Raw genomic sequence first — 22,280 nt, forward strand, 5'->3', positions numbered from 1 at the left:
GTCGTGTGTGACAATGGCCGGAACCTGGCGGCGGCTCTGAGGTGAGGCGAGCTCACACACGTACCACGCCTGGCTCACGTGCTTAACCTCATGGTTCAGCGGTTTCTCAAATCCTACCTGGAGCTGTTGGATCTTCTTGTTAAAGTACGCCGCCTGTGTGCCCATTTTAGAAAGTTACCTACAGCTTCCGCTGCCCTTGCCGTGTTTCAGCAGCGTTTGCAGCTTCCGGCTCATAGACTGGTGTGTGATGTCCTCACACGTTGGAACTCTACACTGCAGATGTTGGGAAGGATTTGTGAGCTGAAAAGGGCAGTTATTGAGTACCAGCATCAACAAGGCCGTCGGTATTCTATTCAGTTCAGACTCCACACATAAGACCTCAGGAGTGGACATGAATGTCAGACATATGTACCATCCTCCAAAACTTTGAGGACTCTACCAAGATGGTGAGCAGTGATGACGCCATAATTAGCGTCACCATCCCGCTTCTCTGTCTTCTGAAACGCTCTCTGCTCACAATCAAAGAGGATGCATTGCAGGCGGAGCACGATGAGATGGAGCAAGGAAGCATACAGGGTGATTATACACAGCCCAGCCTCATCTCATCCCAAAGTGGATTGGGTGACAATGAGGAAGAGGAGGAGGAGGAGGAAGAACAGAAGCTAGTTTCATGCGCTATAGATGGTACTACCTGCACAACTGTCATACCGTCTGTTCAGTGTGGATGGCCAGACGACAGAGAGAAGGAGGAGGAGGAGAACATGGTCAGTCATCCTCTTGATGAGGACATGGAAGTCTTGCCAGTTAAACTCAGCCATGCATGCCAGACTGCTATGTTACGCTGCCTTTCCCATGACCCTCACGTTCTCAAAATTTTGGGTGACAGTCATTACTGTTTGGTGACACTTCTAGACCCACGCTACAAGGAGAACTTTATATCTCTTAATCCTGAGGCGGAGAGGTCTACAAAAATGGGGCAGTACCAGAAGGCCCTTGATGCATAACTATTAAAAAAATTCCCATATGAAAACCCTGGCGGCAGAGGTCAAAGTTTGTTGGACAACCAAGGAGTACAGGCGAGAGAGACACAACTTCAATCCAGCAGAGGCAGGGGAACACTGTCAAAGTTCTGGGAGAATTTTCTCAGCCCCTTCCATCGCACAAGCCCTGAGGCACGGGGTACTCTCACAAGGAGTGCAAAGTTTGGGAAGATGCTGAGGGAGTACCTTGCCGACCGTACCAACGTCCTCCGTGATTCCTCTGTGCCTTATAATTATTGGGTATCCAATCTGGATATGTGGAATGAACTGGCTCTCTACACCTTGGAGGTCCTGGCCTGCCCTGCAGCCAGCGTTTTATCAAAGCGGGTTTTTAGTGCCGCTGGTGGAATTATAACTGATAAGCGCATCCGCCTGTTAACTGAAAATGCTGACATGCTGACTTTTATAAAGATGAACAAGGGCTGGATTGGGCCAGACTTCTCAACACCACCAAATGATAAACTCAAATCCAGTGTCTTTTTTTGGGAGGTGTATTTCCATGTACTTCTTCACACCCACACATGGGTATACGCTTCCTGATTTTGGCTATTTGCTCTTGTCCGCTTCCTGCTCCTTATCCTCAACCACCATATCACCAGGGTGACCATGGTCCGTGATGCAACACCCACATAATTCTTTTTAAAGGGTGTTTATTATGCCTGTAAAAAAAATTTGTATACAGTATGTTCATGTATACCCCCCAGGGGTAAATGTTTGTCAGCCTATACACTTAGTGCATGGGCATTACAAGTACAGTATAGGAGACCCGCTCCTTTCTAATGGGAACATTTTTTATCAGGCCCTCCTCCAAGTCTCTTCCAAGAGGCATTGGAGTGCCTCCAAATTTTTGGCAACCCTTGCATTCACTGCATAGTCAAACACAATGGCAGACCCACTTCCTAATAATGGGAACATTGTTTTCAGGAGGCCCTCTGACCTCCACGTCTCTTCCAAGGGGCATTGGAGTGCCTCCAAGTTTTTGGCAACCCTTGCATTCACTGCATAGGCAAACATAATAGGAGACCTAATCCCTAAGAATGGGAACATTGTTTTCAGGAGGCCCTCCTCGAAGTCTCTTCAAAGGGGTATTGGGGTGCGTCCAAATTTTGGGCAGCCCTGCCACTCATTGCATACGCAATAACAGTATAGGAGACTCACTCTTTAGTAATGGGAACAATAAAACATAGCCAGCTGATGGCTCTCTAGAATAGTGAAGGCCGACTGCTGGCCCTTTAAGAATAGTAAAGGCCGCCTGATGGCCCTATAAAAATAGGCTTTGTGACTTTCAGAGTCCCTCCTTCATAAATGAAACACGATGTGTCTGATGATATCTGACACACCACATGGCCAGATAAGGTTGTAAAATGTTAAAATGACATTTCCTGGTGAATGCATTTGTCACAGTTGAAAGCAATGCAACAGTGCAAAATCGCATCAAAAACTCTATGTGTGAACATAGCCCAAGGTGTGGAGGAGCATTTTTGTTTTTGGTTATTTATTGTTTTGCTTTATATACAAGTAATTACCCTGGAAAGGATGTTCCTTAACATATTTCCTAGGAAAATCCATTTTGGTTTCGTTTTTGTATGTTTTACCATAAAAGTGGCGTAATACCTCTGACAACGTTGTTCCCATGTCATTTGAGCACTGTTCCCGTCGATTTGGGCAATTTTTAGGCCCTCTGCAGACCGCCGGGGGGAGCCGCTTGACAAATACTCGAGTTTCCCATAGACTTACATTGGGCTCGTTGCTCGGGTTGAGCACCCGAATATTCCAATATTCCAAAAATTTCTGGTAGACACCAGCAAAGTGGCATCAATTTCAGTAGAGTAGAAATAGTATAATTAGGACAAGACAACTCTTGCACTACAGCCAACCCAGCAGATGGAGACCCAATCAGGAGTGTTCACATTTCCAAAAACATCTGCAGCAGCAGGCACAGAAGCCACACTAAAGATATCACAGACTGCAATTACACGAGATCAATGCAGCACACTAAGAACTACAACATCGCCTAGTCTGTACAGTCTGTGATTGGGGTGCAAAAGTCTTTGGAGATCCATGACTTGTTCATCTTGATGAAAGTTTGGCGGTCTACACTTTCATGGGACAGCTGGCTGCGCTTATCCGTCAGGACACCACCAGCAGCGCTGAAGACACATTCTGAGAGAACGCTTGCTGCTGAGCAAGATAAAACCTCCAAGGTGTAACAGGCTAGCTCAGGCCACTCATCCATTTTTGAAGACTAAAATGTCAAACGGTCCAAACCCTCCCTGATGGTATTGATATTGAGTTCAAGAAACTCCTGCACCATCCTCTCCAGTAGTTCACCACGTGTTAGACTTGTACTCTGTTGTGCTGGTGCACGAGCTGGTCTAAAAAATGTGTGAAAAGACTCACAGAAATTGCTTCTGCGACTTACACTGCTGCTGCAGCTAATGTTTTGGTGCTGACAAATTGACGTGCCAGAGGTTGGAAGTCTAGAGCTGCGATGCACACTGTGTGCCTCACTGCTGTCTTGGGGAAAACCTCTCTTAAGGTTGTGCAAAAGCGTGTTTCGATATTCCAGCATTCGTGGGTCCCTTTCCAGGGCGGGAAGCATCTGGCAAAATGTATTCTTGTAACGTGAATCTAACAGAGTGGCAACCCAGTAGTCAGCACTATTTTGAATAATAACTATACGGGGATCATGTTGCAGATAGTGCAGCAAGAAGGCAATCATATGTCGGGCTCTTCCATGAGGTCCAAGCCCATGCTGTGTTGGTGGCTGGGTAACACTAATGCTTGTTTCCTCCGTCCCCTCCCGCCAACCACAAACAAAGGGGATGATTATCCTCTTCATCTCCTGACAGTTGCTCGCCCATCACCTCTTCCTCCTCCATTTGATCCTCGGCTCTTGCACCTTCACTAACAGTTTGTCTGGTATCACCAGCCCCCCTTGACCGCAGTATTCCACCCTCCCTTGGCACCCGCCTGTGTGACGACAGTCTGGAACTTTGAGACATTGTTATCCCTTCTGCATCCTCCTCTTCCCCTGGGAAAACAACCTCCTCAACCAGGCTATTGAAAGTCTGCTCCAGCATGTAGATGACCGGAATAATGATGCTGATGACTGCATCATCAGCGCTAACCATCTTAGTAGCCATTTCAAAACTGGGCAAAAGGGTGCAGAGGTCCTTAATCTGTGCCCACTCCGTAAAAGTCATATGCCCTATGTCCCTACTGCCCAGGGCATACGTCCTGACATACTGCGTTAGGGCTCGTTGCTGCTGCCACAGTTGCTGCAACATGTGCAGAGTGGAATTCCACCGTGTCGGCACATTGCATATCAACCGGTTAACTGACATGGACAAAGACCTCTGTATCAATGCAAGTTGATGACCTGAGGGGTGCGAAAGGTGGAAGTGAGCACACAGCTTCCGTGCTTTCTGCAGCAGCTCATCCAGGCCAGGATAGTGGCGGAGAAATCGCTGTACCACCAAGTTGATGACGTGAGCCATGCAAGGCAAGTGTGTGAGCTTGCCTCGGCGTAGGACCGCAACCAGGTTCGCACCATTATCGGACACGGCTTTCCCTAGGTCCAGGTTCAGCGGAGACAGCCATTGCTCAAACTCGGCCTGGAGAGCTGGCCACAGCTCTTCACCTGTGTGACTGCGATCTCCAAGGCATATTAATTTTAAGACTGCCTGATTGCTGTCCCAGAGAAGACAGAACAACTTCCTTTCCCAGCATCTATCTCTGACATATTCCTAGGAAGCTGTAGCTGTGTCCCTACCCTACCAGGTGAGCAATTTTTAACACTTCCGTACCAATTATTATATTGGATAAGACCCTATTGCGCTCTTGCATTTTTTAAAGCTCTTTTTGCAAAGTTGGCAGATAACGTGAGTTGACTCATTCTTTACGGTGTCAAAAAAGGCCCAAGCTAAGCAACCCTTGCCACCCCTGTGAGCTGCAGACCGGCGAACGCTGCTGGCAAAAGCCACAGTTGTGACTGAGGATGCACTGCTCGTCATGGTTGCACCACTCCGTGTCTGCGCAGTAGGGCGCAACATAACCTCCTAGTCTTCCTCCACCTCTTCAGAAGAGCTACTCAGCTGTGTGCCTCTGGGTTCACACCGAGTGGGATCTACAACCTCATCATCATCCTTTGTGTTATCTCATTCCTCGCCCTGAGAGTCACCCTTCTCCTCTTCCTGCCCTGACAGCACAGTACAGTCCGCGTGAGCCTCAGGTATCTGAGTCTGATCAGGATCAGCTGTCCCCCGAGGGTTAACGTCCGGAGACAAGGGTCAGGATGCTGCTTGGACCCTACTTCGTCCTGCCCCAGATCCAACCTAAAAATATTTTGGGCATCGGTGCAGATGATTTCCTTCTCTTGATGCTATGAATCTTTGGAGTACACTTCTGATGCCCATGGCATAGAATGTGTGAACAGCTCTGCAGGCTCACCCATCTGTGGTTTCCTACAGTCAGTTGGGCGGTTGAAGAGTTGTGATGCATGAAGAAGCAAGGGTAATTGGGGTGCCACCTCTGTGGACTGTGTGTGATGTTGAGGTGGAGGAAGAGGAGGAGAGGCCACTTGAAGCAGCGCTTGCCATTCACTGGAGCACATGTTCTCTCTGGCCCTCAACAACAAGGTGTACCGCTGTGCGGCTACCAAAGAAAGGGAGTGGAGTAGCCCGTCCAGTAACAGAAGTTGTCAGTTGTGTTTGGATAGGACGTGACGGTGTTGGTTCACTAGTGCTTTCACTAACATTACCACCTACCCCATGTACATGTTGAACACCAAGCCTATTCCCCCTTTCACTACAACCTCACTTTTTCCCACTCATGTTGCTCAGATAGTGTGGTAGCAGCACATTGTTAGCAACAAAAAATTAGACTTTTTACTCTACACCAGCTCTGCACACAGCTGAATTTCAGCGTCACTAAATGACAAGGTGAGATATGGTGTGCTGAATCACGTCAGCAACTGAAAAAAAGGTTTTTTTACTATGCATACAGCTGAATTTCAGCGGCACTAAATGATAAGGTGAGATATGGCTTGCTGTAGCACGTTAGCAACTCAAAAAAATAGGCTTTTTTACTCTGCATACAGCTGAATTTCAGCGGCACTAAATGACAAGGTGAGATATGGCTCACTGTATCACGTTAGCAACTGAAAAAAATAGGCTTTTTTTACTCTGCACCAGCTCTGCACACAGCTGAATTTCAGCGGCATTGTAGGACAAGGTGAGATATGACGTGCCGTATCACGATTGTCACAGAAAAAAAAATATTTTTTTACTCTGCATGAGCTCTCTATACAGCTGAATTTCACCGCCACAAAATGACAAGGTGAGATATAGCTTGCTGTATCCCGTTAGCAACTGAAAAAAAAAAGATTTTTAAAGGTGTACTTGTGCATCTAGTACAACAGAAGATGAAATGTGCCCTGCTGTCTTTGTCTGGACCTCGCTAATGGCACAAGAAAAAAAAATCAGCTGGAAGGTAGATTTGACAGCCACACAGGACACTAGCTATCTAAACTATCTGACTTAGAAGCAACCGCTAAACTAGCTAAAATCTCTAATGAATCCACGAGCACCCTCTCTGATCTCTTATAGTCACAAAATGGCACTAAAAGAACAAGGCTGTTCTTTATATAGAGAGGGACTTGTGATTTCAGCAGCCAATGGCAGAAGCCCTTGTGTCTGGACATTGTGGATGGTTCCTGCGCCCTGATTGGCTAGCCGCAATTTGCACACATAAAGTTAGAGAAATAAAAAAAGATTACAAGCATGCCGCTCCTCTGAGCTCTTCCCACTCCCTCCCCTCATCAAACATGTCCCCCACTCATCATACATCACCACTACCCTAGCCAAAGTGATAAAAATACTTTAGTGGCAATGCAATTATTTCCCGCACTTTTAACGAATTTTGCCGATTTTAAGAAAAAATTATTGTGTTTCCGATCACGAATCCGAATGTGCCATATTTGTGTCGAATTTTAAATTGGTGATCATTTTCCGAACATATTCGCTCATCTCTAGTAGTAACCAGTACGTTGTAGTGACCAGTACGTTGTAGTTCCTGTATATTGTGCCCAGCTCGTGCGTCTGGAGACATGCACCTGTAAATTAGGCAGGCTCTCATTGCTACAGAAATGCCAAATATGTGGACGCTAAATGTGGTTTAGACACACTTGGGCTCAGAAAATAGGGGGGCATTTGGATTTGGGAATGCAGAATTCGCTGAATTTCTTTTTGGGGGTGAGGAGCCATAGCGTTTTTCCAGAACCTTTGTACTACCAGTAACGGGGAAGCCACCTATATATCCTATAACAGATGATGGACTTGAGTGGGGGCTTTTTTTTTGGATTGAGTTAAAACTTTTTTTGGGAACATTTTACATAACATTTTGCATCACATTTATCCGGCGCTCTTACGCTGAACACTTACTTTGGGGTTTCCATCTAAATCTCCGAGTGACATGACAAAAGAAATCCCCAATGGATCCATTCACTATAATGAGGCAGCAGAATTACTCTGGACTTCGTCTGGCCTCTGTTCAGCTTTGTCCTTATTTTTAGAAGTGCACAAAACTGTGGCACACCGCGCTTTTGTGAACGCCTAAAAAAACAGATACCGCGGGATCACAGGCCAGATGGCATCCACAGTGTCTCCATCTGCCTCATTATAGGGAATCTTCCATCGGGTGTTCCGTCTGAATCACGTATTTCAGAGATTTACACGGAAACCCGGTGTAAATGCTCAGCGTAGAGCGCAGGATAAATGTGCGCCGAACCATACTGCGATCTTTGGGAGGCAGAATGAACAAATTAGCAGCAGGTGAAGAATTGGATTTATTTATTTTTTACGCAGTTTCTCGTGCGTATAAGTGATTAACCCCTTAACACCCAATGACGGGGATAACCCGTTATGGCAGGATGTCAGTTCGCACACCATGACAGGTTATCCCCATCATGACTTTGAACTGTCACTGCGTGTAAACACGCAGTGACAGTTCAGTGCCGACAGCTGTCACTAACAGCTGAGCAGCTGGGAAGGGGTGAAAGGACCCATGCTGTCGGTCCCTGCACCCAGATCGCTGTGATCAGTCAGTCAATCTGATTGACCGTTCACTGCACGATCGCGCAGGAGAAGCTGAAATATCAGCGTCTCCTGCCCGATCAGTGCCGGAGCTCAGAGCTGCCAGTGGCTGAGCTCCAGCACTAAACAGCCAGGAGTAGTGTCATCACCGCCCATGGCTGTTAACCCCCTGAATGCTGCGATAGAGCACGATCGCAGTGTTTAGGAGGCAGGTAGAGAGACGGGAGCTTCCTCTGCCTTCAGATCGGCGCCCCCGTGACGTCATCGCGGGGGCCCGACTGTTGCCATGGCGAACCTGTAAGCATGGTGTCAGAAATATTGTACACAGGTATAATGTACTGTAATGCTAGTGCATTGCAGTACATTATACCTGTGGAAAAAGTGAAAGTCCCATAGTGGGACTAAGTAAAAAAGTTTAAAAAAAAAAGTTTTAAAAAAATTGTAAAAATCTAAAAAAAAATGTTAAAAAATAATAAAATAGATTACACTAATAAATACACATTTTTATGTAAAAAATAAAAATAAACAAAAAAAGTACAAATATTTGGAATCGCTGCCTCTGGAACAACCCGACCTGTCACACTAGTTAACCCCTTCAGTAAAAAACATAAAAATAAAAAAACACATGGGAAACTATGCCTTTTCATCATACCGCTGGATAAAAGTGGAATAAAACGCGATCAAAAAGACGGATGTAAATAAAAATGGTAGAGCTAAAAACGTCATCTTCTCCCCCGCAAAAACCAAGCTGCCATACAGCTCCATCAGCCGAAAAATTAAAAAGTTACAGAGCTCATAATAAAGCAATGTAAAGATAATTATTTTTTCTAGAAAAGTTAAAAGTTTTTATTATGTAAAAGCGCCAAAACATAAAAAAAATTACATAACTGAGGTATCGCTATAATTGTACTGACCCGAAGAATAAAGCTTTCTTATCAATTTTACCACACAAGTAACGACAAAAAAAAATTGTTGAATTGCTGGTTTTTGTTCATTCTGCCTCTCCAAAAATCGGAATAGAAAGCGATCAAAAAATGGTACCAATAAAAACGTCAACTTTTCCCACAAAAAACAAGCCCTTACATGACTCTGTCGGACGAAATATGGAAAAATTATAGCTATCATATTATGGCGATGCAAACATTCGTTTTTGCAGAAAAAAGCGTCTTTTAGTGAGTGACAGCTGTCAATCATAAAAACCCGATATGAATCTAGTATCGCTGTAATCGCACCGACCCGAAGAATAAAGTCATCTAATCACTTATACTGCACGAGGAACAGTGTAAAAAATACATAAAACCAATTCTTCACCTGCTGCTGATTTGTTCGTTCTGCCTCCCAAAGATCGCAGTAATGCTTGGCGCACATTTATCCTGTGCTCTGCGCTGAGCGCTTACACCGGGGTTTCCAGGTAAATCTCTGAAATAAGTGATTCAGACAAAACCCCCGGCAGAAGATTCCCTATAATGAAGCAGATGGAGACACTGTGGACGCCGTCTGACCTATGATTCGGCGGTGTCCATCTTTTTAGGAGTAGATAATTGCGCGGTCGACCACAGTTTTGTGCACCTCTGAAAAGAAGGACAACGCTAAACAGAGGCGAGACGGAGTCCAGAGTAACTCTGCTGCCTCATCTCATTATAGTGAATGGATCCCTCAGGGGTTTCATCTGAATCACATCATTCGAAAATTTAGATTGAAACCCAAAAGTAAGTACTCAGTGTGGAGCGCAGGATAAATGTGATCTAAAATGTTATGTAAAATGTTCCCAATAAAAGGTTCACATAAAAAGCCCCCACTCAGGTCCGTCATCTGTTAATGGAAATATAGGGGGCTTTTACGTTACTGGTAGTACAAAGGCTCTGGAAAAGCTAAATGGCTCCTTGCCACCCAAAAGAAATTCAGAAAATTCTGCGCTCCCAAATCCAAATCCCCCATCCCTTCTGAGCATCACAGTGTGTCTAAACCACATATAGTGTCCACATGTTTGGCAGGAGTATAATTTCCAAAATGGGGTCATGTGAGGGGGGATTCTGCTCCTCTAAAATTTAGAAGCTCTGTATATGGAGTCCGCAAACTATTCTAGGAAAATCTGCGCTCCAGGAGGCAAATAGCGGTCCGTCCCTCCGAAGTGTCGCTGTGTGGCTAAACAGTACTGTACAGCCACATATGAGGTATTGTCACATTCAGCAGAAATTATGGGACAAATTTTGGTGCCATTTTTATCTATTATTCCAGTGTGAAAATGCAAAATCTAGAGCTAAAACAAAATATTTGTGGTAAAAATTTTATTATTTTTTCCTCGCTGCCCAATGGTATAAAATTCTGTGACACACCTGTGGTGTCATTATGATCACTGCACTCCTAGATGAGTTCATTGAGAGGTGTAGTTTGTAAAATGGGGTCACTTACGGGGAATTATGCTGTTCTGACACCTCAGGGGCTCTCCCAGTGGGTTATGGCACCCTCAAACCATAACAGTAAAATCTGCACTATAATATGGGGCTCCTTCCCTTCTGACCTTTGCACTGTGCCTCAAAAGTAGCTCCCAATTACATGTAGGGTATTGGCATACTCAGGAAAAATTGCACAACAAAATGAGAGGTCCATTTTCTCCTGTTACCCTTGTGAAAATAAAAAAATTGGGGCTAAAAGAAATTTTTTTAGATTTTTTTGTTTTCACGGCTCTACGTTATAAACTTCTGTGAAGCACCTGGGGGTTCAAAATGCTCACCACACATCTAGATAAGTTCATTGAGGGGTCTAGTTTCCAAAATGGGGTCACTTGTGGGGAGTTTCCACTGATTAAGCACATCAGGGGCTCTCCAAATGCGACATGGTGTTCGCTGATTATTCCAGCAAATTTTGAATTCAAAAAGTCAAATGACGCTCCGTCCTTTCTGAGCCCTGCCATGTGTCTAAACAGTGGTTTTCATCCACATAAAGAGTATCGGCATGCTCAGGAGAAATTGCACAACAACTTTTGGGGTCCATTTTCTCCTGTTACCCTTGTGAAAATAAAAAATTTGGGGCTAAAAGAAAATTTTTGTGATTCTTTTATTTTCACGGCTCAAATGGCGCTCCATCCCTTCCGTGTGCCCAAACAGTCGTTTTCCGCCACATATTTGGTATCAGCATGCTCAGGAGAAATTGCACAATACATTTAGGGGTCCATTTGTATCTGTTACCCTTGTGAAAATAAAAAAAATTGGGTCTAAATTTAATTGTTTGTGAAAAAAAGTTAAATGTTCATTTTTTTCTTCCTCATTGTGTCAGTTCCTGTGAAGCACCTGAAGGGTTAATAAACTTCTTCCTGTGGCTTTGAGCACATTGAGGGGTGCAGTTTTTGGAATGGTGTCATTTTGGGGTATTTTCTGTCATATAGACCCCTCAAAGTCACTTCAAATGTGATGTGGTCCCTAAAAAAATGGTTTTGTAAATTTTGTTGGAAAAATGAGAAATCGCTGGTCAACTTTTAACCCTTATAACTTCCTAACAAAATTTTTTTTTCCAAAAATTGTGCTGATGTAAAGTAGACATGTGGGAAATGTTATTTATTAACTATTTTGTGTGACATATCTCTCTGATTTCAGGGCATAACAATTCAAAGTTTGAAAATTGCTAAATTTTCAAAATTTTTGCCAAATTTCCATTTTTTCCACAAATAAACACAAGTCATATCGAAGAAATGTTACCACTATCATGAAGTACAATATGTCACGAAAAAAACAATCTCAGAATCAGGGGGATCCGTTGAAGCGTTCCAGAGTTATTACCTCATAAAGTGACAGTGGTCAGAATTGAATAGGTCATTAACCTACAAAGTGGCTCGGTCCTTAAGGGGTTAAACAACTTTATTCTTCGGGTCGGTGCGGTTACAGCAATATCAGATTTATATCGGGTTTTTACGTTTGGCTGCTGTCTCATACACTAAAAGACACTTTTTATTGCAAAAACAAGTTTTTGCATCGCCATATTTTGATAGATAGAATTTTTCCATATTACGGCTGACAAAGTCATGTGAGGGATTGTTTTTTGCAGGACAAGTTGACGTTTTTATTGCTACCAATAAACATTTTTTTATCTATTTCTATTCCGATTTTTGGGGGGCAAAATGAACAAACATCAGCAATTCAGGAATTTTTTTTTATGTCGTTCTGCGTGTGGTAAAATTGTTAAGGCAGCTTTATTCTTCAGGTCAGTACAACTACAGCGATACCACATTTATATAGCTTTTTATGTTTTTGAGTATTTTACATAATAAAAACTATTTTATAGAAAAAATTATTATTTTTGCAGCGCTTTATTCTGAGAGCTATAACTTTTTTATTTTTCCGTTGATGGAGCTAATTGTTTTTTGCGGGACGAGATGATGTTTTCAGTGGTACTGACAATTTTATACGTCGGGTAATTCCAGATGCAGCAATACCAAATGTGTATTTTCTTTTTGTTTATTTTTGTTTTTACATAAATAAATGTATTTATTGGAATAATATTTTTTATTTTTATTTTTTTTAATATTTTTACAATTTTTATTTACTTTTTTTTTTCTTTTTCACATTGTCGCAGGAAGGCACATCACCTTTACACTGTCAGATCGCTGATCTGATGCTCTGCAATGGTTCTGCACTGCAAAGCATCAGATCAGCGTCTGACATGCTGTGAGGAGGCTTGTCAGCTCGTGCTCTAAGCATGAGCTGACAGGCCAGGTCCCTGGGTGACCCCGTGGACATCATGGGACCCGGGGTCACCATGGAGACCATCAGCACAACGCGATCGCATCACGTTGTGCTGATGGGAGCACAGAGGGAGCTCACTCTCTCTGCGATGCCCGCGATGTTGCTGTCACTATTGACAGTGGCATCACGGGGGTTAAACGCCTGCGATTGGTGCTGCAGGGTGTAAGCTCTCACATAGAGCTGACACCCGCATTTGATCACGGCGGCGCTCAGCATGAGCCTGCACGATCAAAGTGCTGTTTATATACTTCGATTTGCGGAAACACAGCTCAAGCAGCGCCGTATATACACAGCGCAATTCAAGAAGGGGTTACACAGATATCTTCAAAAGATGGCCCAAAAAAAGTATCCAGACTTGATAGATGTGTTGAGGGTATTTTCAAAAGCATATGAGGAATCTTGCAAGAGATGTAAACCGTCCAAAATATATCAATGTGAATACTAAAAAACAGGACATACAACAAAATTCATATCTCTTATTCCAAACCCAGATTTATACTATGCGTTTTTTGAACATTTTTGTACTAATATTGCATGGTACTTGCCTGGCCCATCATGCTAACAGGAACACAATTATGTATGATACCTAGAGACTTAAAAAGCTAGAGCCCACATTATTCTAATTAGGCTGGAATCACTCGAACATATAACATCCGATGGGAGAGCATTGGATGCAATATGCTAATGACACTCGGCTCAAACTCTGCTGCGAGCGTTAGCCGAGTGTCATGCTACTGTGCTCCAATTGTCTTGCATGACAAAATCGCAGCATATCCCCTCCATTGCTTGTCTCGGCGTATATCAGACTGCACTGGGATGACAGCCAAGTCTCGCTGCAATTGGCAATGGAAAATAATAGCTTATCTGCACTGCCCTATAGTATAACATTGGGCCGAGTACTATCCCATAAAACATCAGATAGCACTCGACCATGTTATATGCTCGTGTGAACAAAGGCTCAAAGGGTCAGCAAAAACAACAGGTTTTAACAGAACAGCTTGTATAAACATAATATAAAAAGTCTGGACCAGCTCAACAATATTGTTCAAGGAAATGTCTTCTGTAAGAAGTTGTGCTTCTCCGTTCAACCTTTTACATATAAAAATATTTATTATACATGAAAATATATTATTTTATCATACCATAGACTGTGTGACATTTGGTGAAAAAAATCCTCTCTTCAGTCATAAGTATAAGGCAGCAGTATATTGACCAGATGAGGACTTCACTTGTACCCATAAGATTTTCAAATAAAAACTCTGCAAGAGAAACCATGTATGCAAATACATACATATAATACATATTTAATGAACTGCAGGGTATTCTGATGGTATAATGTTTTTCACATAATACCCCACCACAATATCAACTTAAAAATTACATAATTATTAATGTTATCATTTTCGTGAGATTATTGCAAGAGAGGCTGCTGGTATACCCCCTTTATACCATTTTTGGGGGGGGGGGGGAGGCAAAAAAAGTTCCTTCCCTAGCCAACTTGGAACGTTTGTATTACATGTTGTGACGACACAGCATTTAATCTTAATTATCTAGATGTCTATTTTCAATAGGCCCAGAGACATAGGCCATTATCTTTATGTAGACTATTGAATTGATGTGTTTTTCTTTGGTTGGTCAAGAAACATGCACTATTGTCATATTATCTGAATGTTTGTTGTAACTGTTTGTAGTTTGTTGACCTACAAAACAGAGGACAAACTAGGCAGATTGATTAAATACTCAAACAATGTGAGTTAAGCTCATCACACCTTCCCCTTGCCCTGTGGATGATAGCTTGAAGGACCGCTGTGAACTCTATAAGGGGTATATGCCTCTGTATCAAGTGTGTCTTTTACAAAACCACAGCCAGAAACACTCTATGGGACAGCTCTACATGACACCATTGCTCCATCAAGAAGGACACAGATTTGCATTCTACAGGATGCCAGCTGGTTGGATGGAGACGTTCAGAGAAGCCAGGTTGGGACCATCCAGTCGACTGGCCCCATGGAGACGTACGGAGAAGCTGGGTTGAGACCATTTGGTCGCCTGGCCCCATGGAGACGTTTGGAGAAGCCATGATGGGACCACCTGGTCACCTGGCCACGTGCCTCAATGGACTGTCAGCTTCCTAAACTTTTCATTACCTCCTCTCTGTGGATGCCCGCCAAAATTGGGGTGCCACCGGTGGGGGGTAGTTGGCCCTGGAAGCCCCGAAGTCAAAGCTGCTCTAATCCCAGTGAGCCAGAGGAAGAGTGAGACAGTGCAAAATGACACAATCTTGGGTATTTTTCTGGGACTGTTCTATATGTTATTGTCTGTTGGTGATTCAATAAAGTATTGCCACACTGTTTTACCCTCACCCTGTGTTGTCTGAGTAGTATTATGCCCACGGGAAAAGGAGAGGGGGCATTCAGTGGGATGAGCCCTGGTCCATGCGGTCTAAGGGCCAGCGGACAAAGACACCCACTCACCCACGTGTCTCCACACATATATGTATGACTTACTTATTTGAATAATTACAATTTGATGCTAAATTTTGTAAAATGTTTACTTACTCAAGTCTTGTCCAGCCAATAACTGCTGATTGCATTTTAAACCCTTTAACCCCTCTACAAAAGACGTGTTATTCATGTTATGGGCAAGAGTCCTCAACTGTGAAAGAGCTGAGGGCTCTAAAAACAAGTTTTAAAAAAATGTATAAAAAATATAAAAGTTCAAACCACCATTTTCCCCCATTAAAAATGAGAAAAGGGAAAAAAAAAAATATATATATATGGTATTGCCTCATTCACAAAAGGCAGATCTATTAAGATATAGAATTAACTAACCCGATCTGTAAAAGCTGTAAACAGAAAAAAAAGTTGAAATGCCAGAATTGCTTTTTTTGTGTCACCTCACCTCCATCAGGAAAATTAAAATTTTAAAGGTCTCGTAAATGGTGACGCAAAGCAAAAAAAGTTTCTGAAATAGTCAGATTTTTTTTTCTGCACTCAAGTAAAAAAAAAAAATGAATGGTGCCATTCAAAACTACAACTCGTCCTGCAAAAAACAAGCCCTGACTTGCCTATGTTGACAGAAAAATAAAAAAAATTATGTCTCTAGAGAGTAGGCAAGGAAAAAATGAATGCACAAAAATGAAAATTTCCCTGGTCCTTAAAGGGTTAAAGAGGGTTTGTCTTAGTGAGTTGACTTCCATACACTGAATTGTCATGGTCACTGTATTTCCATTATTCTATATTTTTCTTTCTTTGGTACATTTAATGTATTAAAAACGTATAATTGATATGTTCGCTTTAGGGCTCGTGCACGACTGTATTTTCAGTCTGAGTGCTATCTATTAAAAAACGTATCGCACTCGGACCAATGTTATTCAATATTATTATGTAACTGGTCTTGTAAAGATCCCACCGCTGCTACGTGTTGTCAAAGGATGCAACTCCGCTGCCTCCAGTCATCAGGACAATTACGCAATTGACGGACGAGTGACAGATGAGTCCGCTGCTGCTTCCACTACTAGGCCGGTTATTGGAAAACTCCCAATGTGCATATGGTATATACACCTCCGATTCCAACGTATAGAATATATATATATCCCGGCACGGTCACTACCAACTCCACAATAACAAAAAGAATCACTAGCTGCTATCACCAATCATTTATACAGGCCGATTGGACACCTGTTAGAGGTAGCATATGGCTTCAGGGGTGCGGTTTACAGAGCAAGAGGAACAGCTATTAAATTTTATGCATTTAATCCAGAAAGATAGGCAGTGTTTATAAAAAAAAATATACAAAGATGATATAACATAGGAGCAAAACAATATGGTATAAACAATTACATAAGATAAAAAGGAATAACAAAAGAAAATTACTAAACCTGTGTTACGGAAATGGCTCCTGAGGAAAATGGGCAGAACCAAAAGCAAGCTGTACCTTCCAGGACTGACAAATGACCAAACCTAAATTCTGCTTTAATTAGATCAAGGTTACGACCAAATACCTCCCCTAGGGAGCTCATGTTGGGGCTGGTTGTGGGATGTGTTAGGTCTGTTAGAATTTTATGAGATCCCTAACTTTCAGGATATCTTTGCTCCTGGAGGTCCCAGGCGGTAGATATTGTCGTCATGTTTCCTTTTGTGATTTTACCTTTCTATTGAGATGAAACCTGACATGGATAGCATCATCCATTGGACAAATATTAAGTTGAAGGGGTTAGAATGCCCTTACAATGATGTGAGTGAATGTGTTAGGTTTTTCCTTTCACTACGAAGCAGAAAATATATCACCCATAAATATTGTATCGATGCAAATCCCAATATTCATCACTGACCACTGGCTTCAAAAGGTCTGGGAGCTGTGCTTTGATCAAGGGAGCCTTATGCGCTTCCCCGCCTTTGTGTAAACGAATCTCAGCCTTGGAGTCTTTTTCCCAGAATAGATCTCCCACTGTAATATCCTGGTCACTGCATGAGGCCCCTTCTTCAATGGGAATTGAAGTGTTAGTTCTTTCTCCCTTCCCCAGTTATAATTATTTTCTGATATGTTCAATGTGAGGGTGATATGTCCCCTCTCTGGTGATGTCTTATGGATTTTCATTTTTCTCTGTGACGAGTACTGTTTTGGAATTTATTTTTTTTTCTTTTGACTGTGTTGTTGGGGCATGTTTTTTGCAGGATGAATTGATGCTTTTTTTGTATCATGACTTTTTCATCAATTATTACTCCAATTTTTTGGAGTTGGGAAGAACAAAAAGCATTATTTATTTATTTTGTACAATGTTCAATGTGCATGCTAAATAACATGATGATTTTATAGTTCATGTTTAATTTAATTTTTTTAACATTGTAGTGAACTATTTTAAGACTAATTTTTAGCCCCAAAAGGAACTTGAAGATCAAATCTCCTTATGGAATCATAAAAAGTGTAGTAAAGGCTTTTTTCTCTGCATGTCAATAAAGTCACTATACAAACTCTGTAAAGCAAGTGCCGCTATACACACACTGCAGTATATTTGTTTGAATTTTGTGTATGTCAGCTTTGCTATTTACGTAGCACAGCAGCTCTACATACAGAATACGTACAGCAACTGCTCTACATTTTGCGATTATGGTAGCTAGGCAAATTGTTGCACTTTTGACATGTGTAAACAAAAAAACTAAATTACAAAATAATACATTTACGAGCTTCTCGTATATTAATATATTAATATATATTATAGTAAATTAATTAAGCTTCTCGTATATTAATCCCCAACACCTACAATGGGGGAAATAAGTATTTGATCCCTTGCTGTTTTTGCAAGTTTGCCTACTGACAAAGACATGAACAGTCTATAATTTTAAGGGTAGGTTAATTTTAACATTGAGACATAGAATATCCCAAAAAAATCAAGAAAATCATATTGTTTAAATTAGATATTTTTTTTTTGCATTTTGCAGTGAGAAATTAGTATTTGATCCCTCTGGCAAACAACACTTAATACTTGGTGGCAAAACCCTTGCTAGCAAGCACAGCAGTCAGACGTTTTTTGTAGTTGATGATGAGGTTTGCGAACATGTCAGGAGGAATTTTGGTCCACTCCTCTTTGCAGATCATTTCTAAATCATTAAGATTTTGAGGCTGTCGCTTGGCAACTCAGAGCTTCAACTCCCTCCATAAGTTTTATATGGGATTAAAGTCTGGAGACTGGCTAGGCCACTCCATGACCTTAATGTGCTTCTTTTTGAGCTACTCCTTTGTTGCCTTGGCTGTATGTTTTGGGTCATTGTCTTGCTGGAAGACCCAACCACGACCCATCTTCAATGCTCTTACTGAGGGAAGGAGGTTGATGGCCAAAATCTCGCGATACATGACCCCATCCATCTTCCCTTCAGTGCGGTGCAGTCGTCATGTCCCCTTTGCAGAAAAGTATAATTTTTCCCCCACCATGCTTCACGGTTGGGACGATGTTCTTAGGGTTGTACTCATCCTTCTTCTTCCTCCAAACACGGCGAGTTCAGTTAATGCCAAAGAGCGAATTTTTGTCTCATCTGACCACAGCACCTTCTCCCAGTAACTCACAGAATCATCCAGGTGTTCATTGGCAAACTTCAGATGGGCCTGCACATGTGCCTTCTTGAGCAGGGGGACCTTGCGGGCACTGCAGGATTTTAAACCTTTAAGGCGTAATGTGTTACCAATGGTTTTCTTGGTGATTGTGGTCCCTGCTGCCTTGAGATCATTAACAAGTTCCCCCAGTGTAGTTTTAGGCTGATCTCTCACCTTCCTCATGATCAAGGATACCATATGAGGAGAGATTTTGCATGGTGCCCCAGATCGATGTCGATTGACAGTCCTTTTGTATTTCTTCGATTTTCTTACTATTGCACCACCAGTTGTCTCCTTCTCACCCAGTGTCTTACTTATGGCTTTGTAGCCCATTCCAGCTTTGTGCAGGTCTATGATCTTGTCCCTGACATCCTTAGAAAGCTCTGTGGTCTTGCCCATGTTGTAGAGGTTAGAGTCTGACTGATTAATTGAGCCTGTAGACAGGAGACTTTTATACAGGTGACTATGTAAGACAGCTGTCTTTAATGCAGGTAATGAGTTGATTAGGAGCATCTAACTGGTCTGTAGGAGCCAGAACTCATAATAGTTTGTAGGGGATCAAATACTTATTTCTCACAGCAAAATGCAAAAAAAATATCTAATTTATACACTATGATTTTCTTGATTTTTTTGGGGATATTCTATCTCCCAATGTTGAAATTAACCTACCCTTAAAATTATAGACTGGTTATGTGTTTGTCAGTGGGCAAACTTACAAAAACAGCAAGGGATCAAATACTTATTTCCCCCACTGTACGAGCACATTAATTAAGTGGAAACTCCTTATCCATGCATTCCTGACTATAAACTGTCATAAAGCAGTCAGTTGGGCCATCAATCTATAATTAGAAAAGCAGGAGCCGCACTAGGGTATGGCAAAAGCAGACCCTCCCTAGCAAAGACCAAACCATCCAGATAACAAGTAACGAATGGAGGCAGCACACCAAGCAATATGGTATATTAGCCCATAGTGCAGTGGCAACATTTCGGTTCTGAGGTATGAACCTTTCTCATGCTTTTTACTACAGCTGACTTCAGTTGCAGCTTGCTTGTGAATCTTTTCGCCTTAAGTTTTGTCTTAAGCATGTGAAATACTGCTCGATAGGATTGAGATCTGGTGATTAAATCGGCCATTGTAGAATATTCCACTTCTTTGCCTTAAAATACTCCAGTATGTTTTGGGTCATTCTCCATCTGTACTGTGAAGCGCCGTCCAATCAACCTTGCTGAATTTGGTTGAATCTGAGCAGAAAGCATAGCCCTGTACACTTCAGAATTCTTACAGCTGCTTCTGTCTTCAGTCACATCATCAATAAATCAATAAACACTAGTGACCCAGGGCCATTGGAAGCCATGCATGCCCATGCCATCACACCGTCTTCACCATGTGTTACAGAGGATGTGGTGTGCTTTGGATCATGAGCAGTTCCAAGCACTCTCTATACTTTCTTCTTCCCATCATTCTGGTACAGGTTGATCTTAGTTTCATCTGCCCAAGGAATGCTTTTCCAGAACTGGGCTGGCTTCTATATATGTTTTTTGACAAAGTCTAATCGGGCCTTTCTATTTTTAAGGCTGATTAATGGTTTGCACCTTGTGGTGAACCCTCTATACTTGCTCTAATGAAGTTTTCTCGTCATGGTAAACTTAGATACTGAAACACCTACTTCCTGGAGAGTGTTCTTCACTTGGGTGAATGTTGTGAAGAGGTTTTTCTTCACTATGAAAAGGATTTTGCAATCATCCACAACAGTTGTCTTCAGTGGACGTCCAGGCCTTCTTGAGTTCCTATGCTCACAATTGCGGTGTTTGTTTTTATTTGAAAGATGTACCAACATTTCTGCTATGTCTTTGATGGATTTTGTTAAGGATCCGGGTGGTGGAACCTCTGTGCTGCGGTGCAAGGAGGGACCAGAGGGGCGTAACTAGGTATCAACTCGGGCCGACCAAGGCCGTACGGCGGCTCAATCGACTCCGTGACCAGGGAAGGACCGAGCAGAGGGACCAGGTGCTACTCTGGGGACCGACCTTGTACGAGAGTGTAGCATCGGCGTCTCTGCCCCCTGCCAGGCAGAGACGCCATCCCTCTCACCGCCGCGCTCCCTGCCCAGCGTCCTCCAGCGTTCCTCTTCTTGCTTCTGCTGCCGGCACGCGCAGCTTCCCGGGCACTGTGCTTAGAGCGCGCGCGCGCTCCCTCCCTCTTAAGGGGGCCGCGCGCTCCGCCCTAAGGAGTCCCCGGCCAATTGCCGGAGGTCCTCCCATATATAAGGCACCTCCTCCAAAATGGAGGTGCCCGAGCAATAGTTGATGCACAGTGTACTTACCTCTGCTTCAGCCCTCAGGTCCCGCTGCTAGCCTGACTACTAGTCCTGCCCGCCAGCCTGACTACTCTCCAGCCCGACAGTCTGTCTTTCGTTCAGTCCACCAGTCTGTCTATGGGCTTTGCCGCCTGCTTACCTGGAAGCACTTGCCTGTTACCTGTCAGCCTACCTGGAGGCTCCCGCCTGTCACTTGCCGTGACCACCTGTCTGCCTACCTGGAGGCTCCTGCCCGTCACTTGCCGTGACCACCTGACAGCCTACCTAGAGGCTCCTGCCTGTCACTTGCCGTGACCACCTGTCAGCCTACCTGGAGACTCCTACCTATCACTTGCCGTGACCACCTGACAGCCTACCTAGAGGCTCCTGCCTGTCAGTTGCTGTGACCACCTGTCAGCCTACCTGGAGGCTCCTTCCCGTCACTTGCCGTGACCACCTGACAGCCTACCTAGAGGCTCCCGCCTGTCTCCTGCTGTCTCTGCCAGTTCTTCTACCCGGATCTCTCGTCAGCCTGCCTGCTGTGGCCATCTGCAGTATCGGTCAGTCTCAGCCATCTGACCCGTGGGAGTCACCTGCTCTCTTACAAGGTCGTCCCCAGAGTAGCACCTGGTCCCTCTGCTCGGTCCCTCCCTGGTCATGGAGTCATTAGCCGCCGTACAACCTAGGTCGGTAGGAGTTGATACTTAGTTACGCCCCTCTGGGTCCCTCCTTGCACCGCAGCACAGAGGTTCCACCACCCGGATCCGTAACAGTTTGCTCGGGCCATGGAACCCGGTGTCCCAAAAGCTCCCTCGCTCTCTGACCTGTACCAGGAGGTTTCTCGTCAGAGATCCCAACAGGAAACCATCCTGAACTTCCTGCGGAGTGTCAACTCCCGCTTGGACACACTGACTGTTCCACCTGTGTCCGCCTCGAGTCGTGCGACTCCCGCTCCGGCAGCGCCGCTGCCCACCAATACCATGGCATCCAACCCAGGTCCCCGGCTTTCTGCACCTCCTC

The sequence above is a fragment of the Phyllobates terribilis genome, unplaced genomic scaffold (assembly GCF_046119375.1).
Source record: "Phyllobates terribilis strain yellow unplaced genomic scaffold, ASM4611937v1 Scaffold_8__6_contigs__length_399053987, whole genome shotgun sequence".
Lineage (NCBI taxonomy): Eukaryota > Metazoa > Chordata > Amphibia > Anura > Dendrobatidae > Phyllobates > Phyllobates terribilis.